This window comes from Mytilus galloprovincialis, chromosome 8 (assembly GCF_965363235.1).
Source record: "Mytilus galloprovincialis chromosome 8, xbMytGall1.hap1.1, whole genome shotgun sequence".
Lineage (NCBI taxonomy): Eukaryota > Metazoa > Mollusca > Bivalvia > Mytilida > Mytilidae > Mytilus > Mytilus galloprovincialis.
Window position 1 is genome coordinate 89,718,048 of NC_134845.1, and position 16,842 is coordinate 89,734,889.

The 16,842-nt window shown below is 30.7% G+C and overlaps 1 pseudogene; it reads right to left on the minus strand.

Annotated features, from left to right (window-relative positions):
• Positions 1-7,898: 7,898 nt before the first annotated feature.
• Positions 7,899-11,765, minus strand: LOC143043818 (uncharacterized; annotated as a pseudogene).
• Positions 11,766-16,842: the final 5,077 nt, after the last annotated feature.

Below are 16,842 nucleotides of genomic sequence, written 5' to 3' on the forward strand. Positions count from 1 at the left end.
ATATGATGTGCAAATATACTTACATAAAAGAGGGACGAAAGATACCAAAGGGACAGTCAAACTCATAAATCTAAAACAAACTGACAACGCCATAGCTAAAAATGAAAAAGACAAACAGAAAAACAATAGTACACATGACACAACATAGAAAACTAAAGAATAAACAACACGAACCCCACCAAAAACTAGGGGTGATCTCAGGTGCTCCGGAAGGGTAAGCAGATCCTGCTCCACATGATGTGCAAATGAATTAATATGATGTGCAAATATGATGTGCATTTTCAATTATATCATGTACAAACATTTTTATATGATGTGGTTGTGTCATGATATTTATGTGCTTGTAATTTTATATGTTGTGGTTTGGTTTACTTATGGTCGTAATGATCAATGAACATGATTACGATTAGAACGATTACTGTCTACGTCATACTGATTTCGATCTGCTTTTGTAAACTATAAACCCGGCTCAAATCTGAAGCTATCATTTGAAAAATGGTTGAGATTTAAAAAAAGATAAATCTTGACATGTTGGTACCTCGTTTAAAAATATAAAATAATCACATTTGATATTATTTGAAAATTGTTAAAATATGAATTGCAAAGTTTAGTTTTAATTGATCGGTCTACAATAATGAACATATATTGTATGGTAAAAATAATTCAATTTAAGAAATAATTATGCTCTATGATCATTTTAACAAGGGTCGGTATTATATTTGTCAACATCTTTATACCTAGCGTGAGCTTTTTTTTTGTAAGAAAATACAGGAATTTCTGGTTTGTTTATATTTTTTTTTATTTTGCCTTGCTCATTATTTTAGCTGTTCAAATACAGGTATCCCTTTATATTTTTCCTTTCTCAAGACAAGATATAGACACAACATATGAGCAATAATAAGACATTGATGGGATAATTGATTATAAAAGGAACTGGTAATTTTTTTTACCCCTTACAGAGTGGATAGGTAGACATAAAGGAGACATTTAATTCTTTTATTTTTGGAATGGAAAGATGGCATTATTTCTTTTTATAGTAATAGATTTGTCGCTTTATAATGTTAAGGCGATATCTTTGTCATCAATTTCACGTTCCTTCCGTTCGCATCAATTATTAAAACCAAAATCCTTAGTTTCAACAATTTCTTCTAGCAGAATATTTTCAGTTGGAGCTAATATTGATTAAAGGGTTGGTAAAATATCTATGAGACCATAACCGGCATCGAAATTAGGTTCAAAAAACAACTTCCACACTTGAAGTTCTGTATCCACTCCTGAAGCAATTTATAATGCAATAGAAACTTGTTATCTGTAGATAGAGGGGTCTGAATTGTTTTTTCTTCTTCAAGGTGTAACTGTAATATTTTTTTTAAAATATGTTCTTGTCAATTTTACAAGGGAAGGGTTTTCTATAAATGAGTTATTTTAAAGAAAATAGGCAATAAAACAACAAAGCTCAACAGAGACAAAATTGCCCAAATGGGACCTTTACGATAGAGTATATTCAGACACGTTGCACTATTTTTTTGCATCTATTGTAGTTTCCAGGGTAAACGCAAAATATCAAAAACAGCTTCTGTAAATCTTCACTTTGAAAAAAGGTAAAACAAAACTCTATATCTGTAGTGAACAACAGGTCTCAGTAAACAATAAACAAATGCAGCTTTTAAGTTCATTTTGACACAAATCGATTAAACTACAGATTTTGTTGTTTCAAGCTTTGCTTACGCCGATCCGAAAACGTTCCATTCTATTTTCTGTTTTATAGACCATTGAAATTCTCTGGATTTGTCGGATTGATTCACACCTTCAGAAATATGAAGCCTGGAATTTAATTTGCTGATGTAGTATTTACTAGAACAAAAAAATGAAGTGTCAGTTTAAACATATTGCATTGCCCAAAACATTGACAATAGGATTAGACACAAGTCTTGCAACTTAGAACGTCTTCTCCATTACATACAAATAATAAATAACCGAACAAAAATGAAATACATAATAATAACATCATAAGCAATATTAATATGAAGACATGAAATTAACAAGAAGTTAAACGACATGGCTCATCGATTCCTAAAAGTAGACCCACCTAATAGGTTGTTTTCAGCTTAAAATAAGTATTCACTCAAAAGGTAAGTGTTTATTGTATTTTAAACAATTAAATTAAAGTGTTGTTGTCAACTGATTGACTATATAATAAAACCAAATTGATGATCCATGTCTTAGGAAAAAATGAACAATTTCATTCGAAGTCAACAAAAAGTAATTACATTGTTATTGGTATATATTTAACCATAATGTCTATAAACTATGAAAAGCGATTGGTCTCCTTAATACAATTCTGCACTTTTATAAAAAATTAGCGTGTTATGTTCATATTAAACAAAGCATTGCCGTACATTAAATTTTTAAAGTCGGTAGGTATATTTTCTTTTCTAAGTTCAAAAAATAAGTTAATCCTTTGCACTGTATAATTTTTACACGAGAGGAAATACTGTTGAGCATTTTCGTATAAATAACCACATTGAAACATTGCGTTAGGTTTAATATTTGCGTGATACAGATCCATGTTAAGGGCATTGTATTTTTTCTTAATCTTCCGTGTAAAACATTTAAATATCTATCGCCAATATTGAAATATGTAGGGGGTGATTTGTTTTTTTATAATATTTCTGTTTAATTTTTAATTTAAACATATTTAAAGAAAAAAAGTTCATTTCTAAATCAAATTGAGGTAATTCCACAGTTTGATACTAGATGGAATAAATGATTCCTGATAAAAAGACAGTCTGCTAAGGGTTTGGTATATATTTTGACTGCTTCGTAGATTGTAATTGTTTGTTTCTGCAACTGTAGGGGGTATTAAATCTAATAAGTATTCTGGGGCGTCCTCTTTCATAACTTTGTAAAATAAAGTTAATTTCTTAACTTCCCGTCTAATCTTTAATTTTTCCGATCCCGTCTCTAAATGAAGTTATTGAGTGCTAGCATAGCTTGTTAGACCAGGACAATTCGTGCTGCTTCCAGTTGTAATTTTTCTAATCTTTCGGAATTCAACTGTCCGCAATTATTCCAAACTTCAGAAGAATATTCTAGAACAGGCCTTATAAAAGTTAAATATATTTTTTCTAAATATTCCCTATTTAGTCGGAATTTCAAACGTCTTAGAACATTTATTTGTTTTGATACCTTTTCTATTAAAGAATCAACATGCTTGGTCCACTTACAGTCATTTCTAAAAAAAATATGCCGAAATGTTTATGACTAGTAACTGTATCTACCTGAACTCCGCCAAAATCAAAAATCAAGTTATTTTTTGATTTTTTGTTACTAAATAACACATTAGTTTTATTTGGGTTGAATTTAACTAGCCAATCTTTTGCACAAGAATTAATATTTTGTAGATCGATGTTTATCATAGATTGGAGAGTAGTTTCATCTGGAGCAGTATGTCAAATAGATGTATCGTCTGCAAACATTCTACTTAATCCAATCATATCATCTGCAATGTCATTAATGAATATAAGAAATAACAGAGGACCCAGTACCGAACCCTGTGGAACACCAGCTTTAAGATTACCTAATTCTGAAGTCGCTTCTTTTAATACTACCCTCTGAGTTCTATTTGTTAAGTAACTTTCAATCCATATTAACATATTGCCTTTGATACCATATCTTTCTAACTTAAAAAGTAGACCCCTTATCCATACTCGATCTAATGCCTTGCTTACATCGGCAAAAGTTATACTTGTATAAAATTTATTGTCTAAAGCATATACGATAGAATGATACATCTCAATTAGTTGATGAAAAGTAGAGCAGCCGGGTAGGAAACCAGACTGAAATTTATACAAAAGTTTATTAGAAACTAAATGATTGAATATATGTTTATATATTATTTTTTCTAGTACCTTGCTCATGCAAGAAAGAAGTGATACTGATCTCTAGTTATACGGCATTGACTTATCTCCATTTTTAAATAAAGGAAATAACATATTCCAATTTCGAATCTTTATGAAATATATTTTGAGAGAGCGATTTATTAAAAAGAATACATAAGTGCAATTTTATTTTTTATTGTTATAAGCATTCTATTACTAATTTTGTCTGGAACAACAGCTTTATTTGGATCTAAAGCATAAATAATATCTTTAACGTCTTCTAAAGTTACTGTAATTTCAGACAAAATATTGTATCGATTGTGAGATATATACCCTGTATGCAGTTGCTGCTAGAATGTTACTACTTAGAAATAAAAAGTTCACAATTGGAAAGCTGAAATCATCTCTTTTGTCGTACAGTTTTGTTTTCAACCGACCCTCATTGTCAATTTCTAGATGAAAGTTGAGATATGAGGCCGACTCAACTGTATCTGTAGTATCCTTTATCTCTAGTTCGATGACATAGAAAGAAGGTGAGCCAGAGAACTAACACAGCCAAAAAAATATATGGTGAACTTCATTGCCACTTCAAACACACCAAAAATGGGTGCATAAGATTACTTTCAATTTTATTGCAGAACTGAACTTGTTGTTTTTATAACTTTGCCTTAGTTTGTTCTCTGATGTTTTAATAATTTCAATTTTCATTTCAGAATTTAAAAACATGAAATGTAGGAGTCATTGAATTTGTTAATTGTTTAACAAGAGATATCTACCAATCAGATATGGAACAAAGTCCTAAATCCAACTACGTCATAAGATATTTTATGAGTAACGCTACAGGAGTCCACATATAAGCAGGAACTACTGTTCCTTTTGAAGCTTCTAGGTTCAACACCGGTTTTAAACATATTTTATTACTTAGAATTTGGATTTCTGTTTTAGTTGGCCACTGTTCGTCTTTATTAGCCAATTCCAATAAAGTGGCCAAGGCTTATATTTTGTCTAGTTATAAAACAAGTTCATTCTTCCATGTATATTCAAAATGTCCTGTCACAAGTCAGGAATATAATAAAAATGTTGTTTTACGTATGTATTAGCACAATTTTCAGTATATGATCATGTAAAATAAGGATTATGTGTTTGTTCCCAAATGATCATTAAAAGGTTCAAAACAACGAAACCTTTATTAACTGGTTTTCTTGATTGGGAATAATAACTTATATCATTCAAAATTGCATAAAGACAGAAGATGAGACAAGGAGCTTAAACTCAGAGATAATCACACAGACAAATATATATATGGCGAACATTATTGCCAATGCAAACAAATAAAAACTTGCATGTACAGGTCAATACTCAGTATATGTGTATATGATTTTTAAAGCACAGTTTACTTCAGTATTTTTTATAAATAAAACCTGTGTATCATATCTGAAATTGCTTCTGCAAATGAACACCCACGAAAAAGGCTTTACCAACCATTGTCAAAATACTTGATTTGGAACAAAAATATTAACCACATTTACAATACTTGGCAATATAAATCAGCAATATTTTTATCGAATGATAATTTATTTCAAATATACATGATATATAATAAAAATAGCATTTTTTTTATCGCATATTAGATATTACCATAACATCAGATTCTGAAAATTAGTCAACAACATATATTTTTTTTCTGCACCTACACTTTGAGCTATTTGGTTAAACAAATATTATAATAAATATCAATTTTATATATGCATGCATAATTTTTTTGATATGGTGCAATTATTTATTAATAGTATCTCGGACAATATGACTGGTAACTATTCAAAGTTCTTTCTAAGAATTCCATCCAAAAATGTCATAAAAAGCAACAAGCTAGAACACCTAATGCATGAATTTATAGAACATTTTGCAATTTATATTTCGCATCATTTTTGTCGTCTTCTAAGATTAGAAAAAAATTATAAATTTGAGTGCATTTTTTTAAAAACTTTTATACATAATTTTTAACGTTTCAAAACAAATAAATAAAATTATAATTATACATCAATAGTTATCAAAGGTATAACGATGATGATTTGATAAGTCAGACGCGCGTTTCGTCTACATAAGATTCATCAGTGTCAATCTCTTTAAGTTCTTGTTGTTTATTCTTTAGTTTTCTTTGTTGTGTCATGTGTACTATTGTTTTTCTGTTTGTCTTTTTCATTTTTAGCCATGGCGTTGTCAGTTTGATTTAGATTTATGAGTTTGACTGTCCCTTTGGTATCTTTCGTCCCTCTTTTAATAAACCAATAGCAAAAAATGAAATATTTAAAATTTCTCCATGTTGTAGTTATTTGAAATAGTTACACTGTTTGTCTTTATAAGTTAAATAACCTCACTTACAAGTGAATAATTCGACCAAAATAATTCCGTATTCATGTGACCTACATGTATCAAATAACATCGTAGCTGAAGATCTGACAATGAAACTGACGTTAAAAAATGGATGAATTATTCCGTTAACTAGTTCGAACAACAAAAGAATGATTTTTATACAGTCAAAATGTAAAATCACAAAAATACTGAACTCCGAGGAAAATAAAATAAAAAGTCAAATGGATAAAATAAAAACATGGTGTTATAATCTTAATCACTGAATGGGAATTCATCCATATGGTTGATTAGAGGACGTCTATTCGTCAATGTGTTGACTTGTTTATATGTTATGTAATTCATTATGTTATATATGAAATATGAAAATGTCTGTAGAATTGGTGCATATTGATTTGACAAGTAATGGCCCTATTTTTTTATATTATTTCTGAAAATCAATATCACGAGAAGTTTCCATCTTTTTGGTTTTTCTATTCTTATTCTTATTGTTATTTTATTTTTTTATTTTACATTTTATTTGAAGAAAATATTGATTTATATCTCCTCTTCATTTTTTTCCGATTTAGTCTGTCATTGAATCTCATTGTTATTTTTTCTGTTGATGAATTTGACTTAAACATACAGCTATCCAAACATTAATCATTATAAATCGGGCAATGGAAAGATCGTTGGAAATTAATGTCATTTTCCAAATAGATAATTAAAAGTTGGTTCCATTTACTGTTGTGTTATTCGGACTGATCCTTAAGAACATAGAAACATAATGAAGTTTAAAAAGTTCCAAACAAAATATGTCTTCTTATTCTTGTTCAATATCTACAGGCATATCAACAAAATAAACATACACCATTTTCATGAAATTATCAAATTTCAAGTTTGTTTTACTTCTTTATGGGTTGATATACAAATATTGGAAATAACTTAATTTAACACAATATAATGTTGATGTTGGCTGTCGGTTTATATATAAATCAACCGTAAATGGATAGTTAAATAATGATTGAGACATTAATTGAATTTGATGATCAGTAACAGAACCACCATCTTTAAATTTATATAAAAAAACAATAACTTAAAATATTGTAGTCAATGCTTAAATGAGTTAAAAGAAGTGAATATATCTAAGACATCGATAAAAGAGGGACGAAAGTTACCAGACGGACAGTTAAACTCATATATTTAAAAATAAACTATTCATCAATTATCTATTTGGCTTTGACACAAACAGATCAGGATCATATAACTTTACCCTTTATCCGTCACTCTATCATTCTGCAACAAACAGTTATAAGAACTTCTCCCTTATTTTTTTGCCGCACTCACAGGCTTTGAAACGACATTTAATGAAAATAACAGATATATGGACATTTTTCCAAAACGCCTTCACCTTTTGATATGATAGTTCAGTATGTGAGCTTACTATGATGATAACATATCAAGTGTATGTTTTGTTCCGCTTTGCTGTTTTATTTTTACCGAAACCACTGGTATTGTGACCTTGAACAGTTATATTTTCATCTTCAAACTTTGATTACTAAAAATGCCTTCAAGCTTGTTTTGCTTACGGGCCTATTCGTGTAGTTTTAATATATCTAGTTTTCTCTTATCCGCAAACACTAAATCTAAAAGAAACTAAGTATATATTAATTTAGAAATATAATTTATTAAAGCATTGAATAAGAAATACACCATACGGAGAGAAAAATAACCATAGAATTAATCAGCTTACCCACAGAATAATAAACACAGGAACAATCACATTCAGTTTATAAATGACAATGCTTGAATGCGATGTTGTGCTTTTCAATTGGGTATAATTTTATTGATTGCATAAATGATTGTCTGGCTGCTTCTTTGTCTCCTAAAATTTGAAAACCTATACCCAGGATATTGTAAGACAAACCTTTAAAATCGTCACTTGGTATGAAATAGTTTTCTTCTATAGTCACCTGTAGATCCATAATGGAATCCCAGCATTGCCTGCTATTCTTTGAATGATAATGACATAAAAAACGAAGAAAATGAGCATATACTATTAGGGGAATAAATTGTTTTTCTTCCATTTGCAATTCACCTGGATGTAAACTGGAGTTGTCAATGCACATAAAATCTAATAGTAAAAATTTCCATAACTGAACAATATGCATATTCCTGAATACGTGTAAATCAAAAATTTCATAGTGAATATCTGAAAATTGCATGAATTGATAAAGCTTTTCCGGTGTACATTTAAGAAGTGAATACTGAATAATGCGGAGAGAAGTGTTGTATTGTTTTCTTTTGTAGAACAGCGAGGCTAACATCAGCCACCCAGATCCAGCGTCGTGACGTGTGTTAAGAAGAAGAGTACTTATATAAGTATTATACTTTTTATAAATAGATTTATTACATGTCGTATCCTCCAATGACAGAAATTCCTCACTTTTGCAACAAAATTTTGACAAATAGTATATGAACAGGTATCTGATTTTTGAACTCTTACTTGACAATACCTTGTGTATACATTTTTTTAAACGATAATCAAACGTAGAACGTATAATGTCGCAAGCAAACACGAATGAGTTTAATAATCTTTCAACGCTGTTGGCATAAGGATAACTTGTCTCCAACGGCAATGCATTCCAAATGCAGATTTGGTCCGACAATAAGATACATTGCCAACCATAACTGTTTAGAATATAAAACCTATTTAAAAGTGATTTCTGTGCTTTTCCTTGTATCTTATTCTCAAACAGATTATTCTCAGGAATAAAATAATGCGGACAAAGTGAGTATTCAACACAATAAATAAGCCGCCTGAAACATCTCATGTAACAGGAAATCAAGTTTTCAGGTTTCCATATTGATAAAGGTAATTCCTCACATATCCAAAACAATATTGTTTTTATAAAATATGAACAAAGCAATTCTTTACAATCTATGTCTAAAGCTATAACGTCTTTAAGGAGAATTTTTAGAAGTGCATAACAAAGTAACTGTGTATGTGTAAACGAATAGATAAGTAATTTTCCCCAACGGAAAAGGATATTCGCCATTCGAATTCTTCTTGTGTAGATCCTTTCACACCTATAGGTACAAATAGAACACCGTGTTTTACAATAGATTGTTTAACATCGTAACTCGGCCATGAATTATTTGATCGTGTTATCCAATGTTTTGCTGGTGTTATCCATGATTTACAATGTAAACAGAGTGCAATGTCAAATAATCCATCGTTATCAGACAAACATGGCCCGTGTACAGTCGATAACATGTCGGTCAAAAATCTTTGTTTAAATAAAAGATTTGAAATGTAGAAATCTCTACCGGCTTCATAACAGTCTTTTAAGATTTCCCGCTTAATACACTGCACTAGACGTAACTTAGTGAAACCTGGCAGTGTATCGTCGAGTTTCATTGTCAAATGTATTTTATCATTATTGAAAGAAATGTAGGTGGGTTCACAAACCTCCATAAATTTTAAAACCACCATAACATCTACATCACTATCTCGCATTTGTAGCCCCTCTCCAAAACTTCCACTGGTAATTAATGTCAAATTTGTGTAGCTCTGTAAATTGTCTCTGACATTGTTCATCAATCTGAGTGTTTTTACCTGCTCCTCTGTTCCAACAATGTTCTGACATAGATAATGATATAAAGCAATTGATGCATGTTTTGTTGCTGACTCTGTAAAAATAATTAAATGAATTTGTATGCAAAATCTTTGAATTGCCTAAAAATCAATTAAATATTAATCATTTCACCTCCAAAAAACGTCACATTTTGATTTAAAATAGTTGTGATATAACAGAGTGACGAAAGATATCAGAAGGACAGTCAAACTCATAGATTGAACAAGTCATACAAACTTATGCTTTAGTTCTGACATATCTCGAGTTTTGGTCCAATTTTTCATATAATATTTTAATCACATATATCAATTGCTGCGTTCTCTTATCTGAAAAATGTCTGTTAACATTAAATTATATGGAACTAAAAACTATCTTGATATGTCTTGTTTCATTGATTATAATAATATGATGTGCAGTTTCATTATACGATGTGCAAACAAATTTATATGATGTGAATATATCATTTTATGATGTATAAGTATCATTATATATTACCTTAGCCGTATAGGAAGAAAGTTTTGGAATTTAGGGCCCTCAATGCGCTTCAACTTTGAACTTGTTTGGCTTAATATCTATTTTGATGTTAGTGTCACTGATGAGTCTTATGTAGACTAAATGCGCGTGTGGCGTATTAAATTATAATCCTTGTACTTTTGATAACTATATAATGAGCATATATACTTAATTATGATGTGCAAATATCTTTATATGATGTACATTTTCCCTTCCATCATTTGGAAACACCACACCTTTGTATGATGTGGTTGTTTTTTATATATTTTTTTTATATTTTGTGATCGTAACATTACATGAGGTGGTTCAGCTACTTCATCATATGATTCAAAACGACCTTTTATGATGCGGTTGCGTTGTTATATTTTTTGTACTTGTATCATTATTTATTGTAGTTCGATAAGCTCCTTATATAATGCCAAGAACTTCAGTTATAAACATACAGTTACTGTTTCAAAATTAATGTGTACTCTTCTATGTATTGATCACCTGAGGATATTTTGCATTTGTAAATTTTGTAATGACATTACTTTTTCCTGATCGAGCATATCCAGTATCGTATCTGTTTCTGATATGCTTTCTTAAAGAAATAATGGAACAGTGCAGTTTAACAAACAAATCAACGTTTAAAACTTTTCCGATAAACATTTAGATCAATTGATACAAGAATTTCCTGACTGCTTCGAAAATATGAAAAAATCAACTTGTACCGTTAATGCATTATTTCATCAATAACAGGGGCCAACAAAGGCCGAGTGGTCTTAGTAGTCAAACTACTAATGTCCCAAGTCAGGAGCCTCTGGCCTTTGTTAGTCTTGTATGATTTGTAATTTTCGTTTCTTGTTTATAATTTGGAGTTTAGAATGACGTCCATAATCACTGTACTAGTGTTAAATTTTTTAACAGACCAGCTGACGAACGCCTCCGGTTGCGGGAGTTTCACGCTACATTGAAGACCCATTGGTGTCCTTCGGTTGTAGTCTGCTCTATGGTCGGGTTGTTGTCACTTTGACACATTCCCCATTTCCTTTCTCAATTTTATAAACTACTATGCCTATAAACGTTTAGATTATGAGTCTGAAAAAAGGTAAGAGAGGTAGGTAAGCTTGACCCAATCTTAATTGACTAGAATTTTCAGTTTTCCTTCCGAAGGTTGGTTGTTCTCCCCTGGCAATACCATATTTTGGAAGAAATTGATTTCATACAAATGCACATACATAATTTGTAAGAAAGGGAAACGAAAATGGTAAAAAATATCAGACTGAAGGTGAGATTTTATTTCAAAATGTATATTGCTACCTTTAGCTAAAGTATGTTGTAAAGGAACCGTTGTTGGAATAGCAATACATTGCATGAAATAAGAAAATGCGTTATTACCTGCCATTTTGGTTGTAACCTCTACCTTTATTTACCTGGGAACGGGGACTTCCCTAATACCTACTTTCGTTTCTATTTATATTTCGTTGAAAATCGATATTGCAAACATAAATTACCCTCAACAACACTTTTGCTATAATAAGTTGATATGCAAGACATTTAAAACCTACACTTCCTGTATAGGGATATCTCAATTATTATTTTGAAATTAATTACACACAATAAATATTTAACTATGTAAAGAAATAGATTTACTTTTTTTTATTATTAAACGAAAAGAAACGAAATTATTGAAAGTATTGTACTTATTTTCACTTTTCTTTTAGGTAGTAGTAGGTCCGGTAAGGACCGATTTTGGCCTCAAATTTCAGGTTCATCTGACGAAAGATTTTGACCACTTTTTAAACATTTAAGTGTCTATTTTATTTGAATTAATTAGTTTATGTGAAAGATTTTAACAGATTTAGTCATTAAAAACGGTCCGATTCATGCTCAAATATGAAAAATCTACATAATATGCCGAAAAATGTCACTTTTCAGATGGTTTTTGGTAAAAATGAAAGTGGCCGCTTCCGTGTTCATCCTCAACCTTTATATATGTTATGTATTATCATAAAATACAACTTACATTTCAATATTAAGGATGAACACGAATGCGGCCACTTTCGTTTTACACGAAAACCGTCTAAAATTTAACTAAAATGCTAGAATTATGAGGATTTCAGTAATTTAGCATGACTTAATTGTGCTAGTACCGGATATATGTGCATTGTATTGTCAAAAACAGCCCATATTTATGTAGCAGAAGCATTCTACTGTCCAATAAATAACTAAAGGTTTACATTTTAACAATTTTGTAAAACTGCTATATTTTGGGGCCAAAAAGGGGTCTTACTGAACCTACTCCTTTACGAACAGTTCGTTAATGTAGGATATTTTCTTATTTCTAAACGGTATCAAGAAACACTTTCGTTATTATTGTTTCTATATAAATTATTATTTTCAAACACATGCATTCATCCGAATTCAACAAAAAACGACCAAATAAAAAAATGAAACAAAAATACCTTGGTTGTACCGACTTTACTGTATTAAGTCATTTGCAAAAAAAGGTTAACAGTTTCTTCTGATTTTTGCAGCAACACCACTGTCCCAGGTTACGTGTGTGGTGGTGGTTTTACACACACACATGTTTTTCCCGTCTTATTCTTCACACGTATGCAACTTAATAAATGTAGCTCCTTGAATAGATTAACATGATGTGTCAAGATTGGTGCATCCCATAAAATTCTGGTAGCTCGTTTCTGAATCTATGCAATTTTTTTGTTCTATCTCCATGATAATGTCCCATTTTGAGCAACAAAAATCATATATAGACAGAAATTAGGCATTATAAAATACTTATCTTCTATAAATTAATAAGTTTGAATAAAAATGCAGAACCAGAAATCATGCTTTGACGTATCTGATAAATTGAAAATGTTCAATCTGATTTTAGTCAGGACATGTACTTGTTATATTTTATTATATGAATATATTTAGTGTATAACCTATCAAAGTTCTTGATGAATTTGTTCGAGTCAACAACCACAAAAAAGTTTGTGTTTGCTAACAACAACCATAACAGACCTTTTTCGATTTTCAAACATAAGAGGATTTTTTTGGTCTTTGATCATACTACAAACAGTATTATATTGTCTGACATGAACTATAAAGAGTTTCTGCAAAAAAAGATAAAAATTTCACCAATATTCCAAATGACAAAATTTAAGAAGAGTTACATCGTCAATAACCATCAACGTTTTGTTATATCTTCACAGGAAATAACAAATAAAATGAAAGTCACAACTAAATAAGTTGCACAAAAAACCTTACAAACATAGATTATTATGTCGTCAGGCAATGTTCTACTACTAAATTGTCTATTTTACCTTATAGTACAATTGGTACAATAAACAAACATGGTAGTTAATTTGAAATATTATATGACTATAACTTTTCTGTTTTCTCATTTGGTAAAAGCATAGTAAATCCTTTTCGATAATATTCTATATTCACCCGACAAAAATCACAAGAGTTTGTTTTTTAGATTTGAAAGAGCTTCCGTGTACCAAAATATAGATTTTCAAAGGTAACGTAAATAAGGTAAAGTAAATTCCCGTTCTTTCCTACCTTTTCTTTTTGTTTTCGGGGTATTTGTTTGTCTTCTTCTTGTTTTTTTTAATCATTTTTTTTAAGTAAACATTATTGAAAAATTTGACTAATAAAAAGTTACAACTGCAAAAGCACATGATTTGATAGTAGCAACAAATAAAAGAAACATGTCAATGGGATCAACTTTTATTAATAAATGTTATCAATTGTCAAACACCAGACACGCATTTGGACTAATAAAATCTTTAAATATCCAAAACGTAATATAAAAACTAAATTCGAAGAGCGGATCCAACATGAGAGAAAAAAACTTAAGTTTACCCAAATTCGAACAACATAGCAGAACTTCGCATGAGGGAAATATTTTCCTCACTCTAATATAATTTCATTTTTTTTTCTAAAGCACTTGCATTGTTATCAGATACCATTTTGGTTCGCAATGAAGAGACCGGATATAACTTTAAGTTATGGGAACTCAAATGAAAACTATTTATACCATTTATATTGCGGACCTGTTTCTGTATTATGAACAATTAATGTTTTAAAGACAAATTGAAACAACAACTGATACCGCCATTTTTAAATATGTTTATGATTTATTGTCAATAATGACGATTTAAGTATGTTGTTAATATTGAGTCACTGATAAGGTCTTTGCATCGGAACTAAACACATTTATTCTAAAAACAGTTGTTGGCATGACACGGGTTATGTTCTTCTCATATATGTTATGATGGTATGATACTAAACCCCTAACGGGAAGGATTGTGCATGATGTTCATATGATGAAATCATAATCTTTCAGTCAGTTTGATTGAAGTCTGGAACTGGCATGTCAGTTAATTGCTAGTAGTCTGTTGTTATTTATGTATTATTGTAATTTTGTTTATTTTCTTTGGTTACATCTTCTGACATCAGACTCGGACTTCTCTTGAACTGAATTTTAATGTGCTTATTGTTATGCGTTTACTTTTCTACATTGGTTAGAGGTATAGGGGGAGGGTTGAAATCTCACAAACATGTTTAACCCCGCCGCATTTTTGCGCCTGTCCCAAGTCAGGAGCCTCTGGCCTTTGTTAGTCTTGTATTATTTTAATTTTAGTTTCTTGTGTACAATTTGGAAATTAGTATGGCGTTCATTATCACTGGACTAGTATATATTTGTTTAGGGGCCAGCTGAAGGACGCCTCCGGGTGCGGGAATTTCTCGCTACATTGAAGACCTGTTGGTGACCCTCTGCTGTTGTTTTTTATTTGGTCGGGTTGTTGTCTCTTTGACACATTCCCCATTTCCATTCTCAATTTTATTAACCACCAAAATGTTTCCTGTTGACCTCACTTTCAACAAAGCTATTACTTACAATGAACACTGTGCTTTTCTTATCTTAAAAGGGGAAAGCTTAGAGAAGATTTTTCCTTTCCTTTAATTGAATGGTCCGTGTTTAGAGGGTGACGTTACCTAGAAACGATCGTATTGTGTTTGTATTTACTAGAACTTGTTAGAATTGCTAAGGTATGTTACAACGTATTTGATTTTAATTTTTGATTGACTTTTGGTGTTTTAACGCCAATTCTAAACGCCGCTTTTGAGCTATTTCGTGGAGGTCAGTTTTTGTTGTTAGAGAAGATGGAAATCCTGGAGAAAATCATAGACCTTCGATAAAAAAACTGACAATCCTCGAAAATTAAAATGGGAGATGAGTGCATCCGCAGGAGCGGGGTTCGAACTCACAACCACAGTCTTGACTGGCTGCTAGTGATTACAGTAGAACTACTCAGACCACTTGGCCACCGGTACCCATATTTGATTTAAACGAAAGATACCTACGTTATGTTGAAAAATTATTTCAACTGGATTTTTGAACTTGTCAAATCTTTTATTAAATTTCTTAAACGGTATATGGACATTATTTGAAAATATAAGTCGACTTGCAGACATATTATACATTCAAGTATTTTTAGTGGTAATATTCCATACAAATAAAAAATAAGGTCTTAATTCACTCCAACATATAGCAAAACTGACTTATAAACAAGGGGTATATGGTTACGATATGTTGTCAGATGACATTTATTGGGATTTCTTCATATGGTCTTTGGACTGGAAATAAATAAATCTATTCCAAAACATCATACTGGCTATGTTTGCATCTACTTTTTTTGCGAGCCACTTGTCGTTTGTATATGAAACTTCCGATATAAAGTATCAAGCCTTAATGTGTTATCCATGTCCCTCATGTAATTTGAATTCAAACTGTTGTCCAATTTTTTCTCAGGAGTACCATCATATATCAATCTAAATTTTTGAACATGATGTAAATAGAAAACTTCATTAAAGATAACTTGTCCAGACTTTTTGTGTAATAGCTGAATCACTTCAAAGATTTTTTGGTATAGTGCATAACTTTGACTAATAGATGGAGTTCGGGATGAAACACAGAAAACCATGACTACCTGTGGGAACAAATCAGTTATTTCTTTTCCAAATATGTAAACGTTTTATAACACTGACCCATACATTTTTTTCAATATGTAAGATATAAATGCATTTAAACTGATATTTTATAACCATAACTATGAAAACTTTTATTTCATGTTCCCTTGAATGGCAAAAATGACTTCTATCAATCAAAAGTAAACACAATGATTACAGATAGACAGAAAGTGAGCCAGAGAACTAACACTGAAAGATAGACACATTATCATTGTCACTGCAAATACACCATACATTGATTTATAGGTCAAAATTCAGTATGAGTTCATAGGATATGTAATGCACAATTTCAACAAAGTAATTTTTATATGAATTCAGCAGACATAAACAAAATCTGTATATCAGATTTGAAACTATTACTGGAAATGAACAACCCCAAAAGAGTACTAAACAACCATTTTCAAGATGCTTGATTTGGCACAAGTACACTAAACACA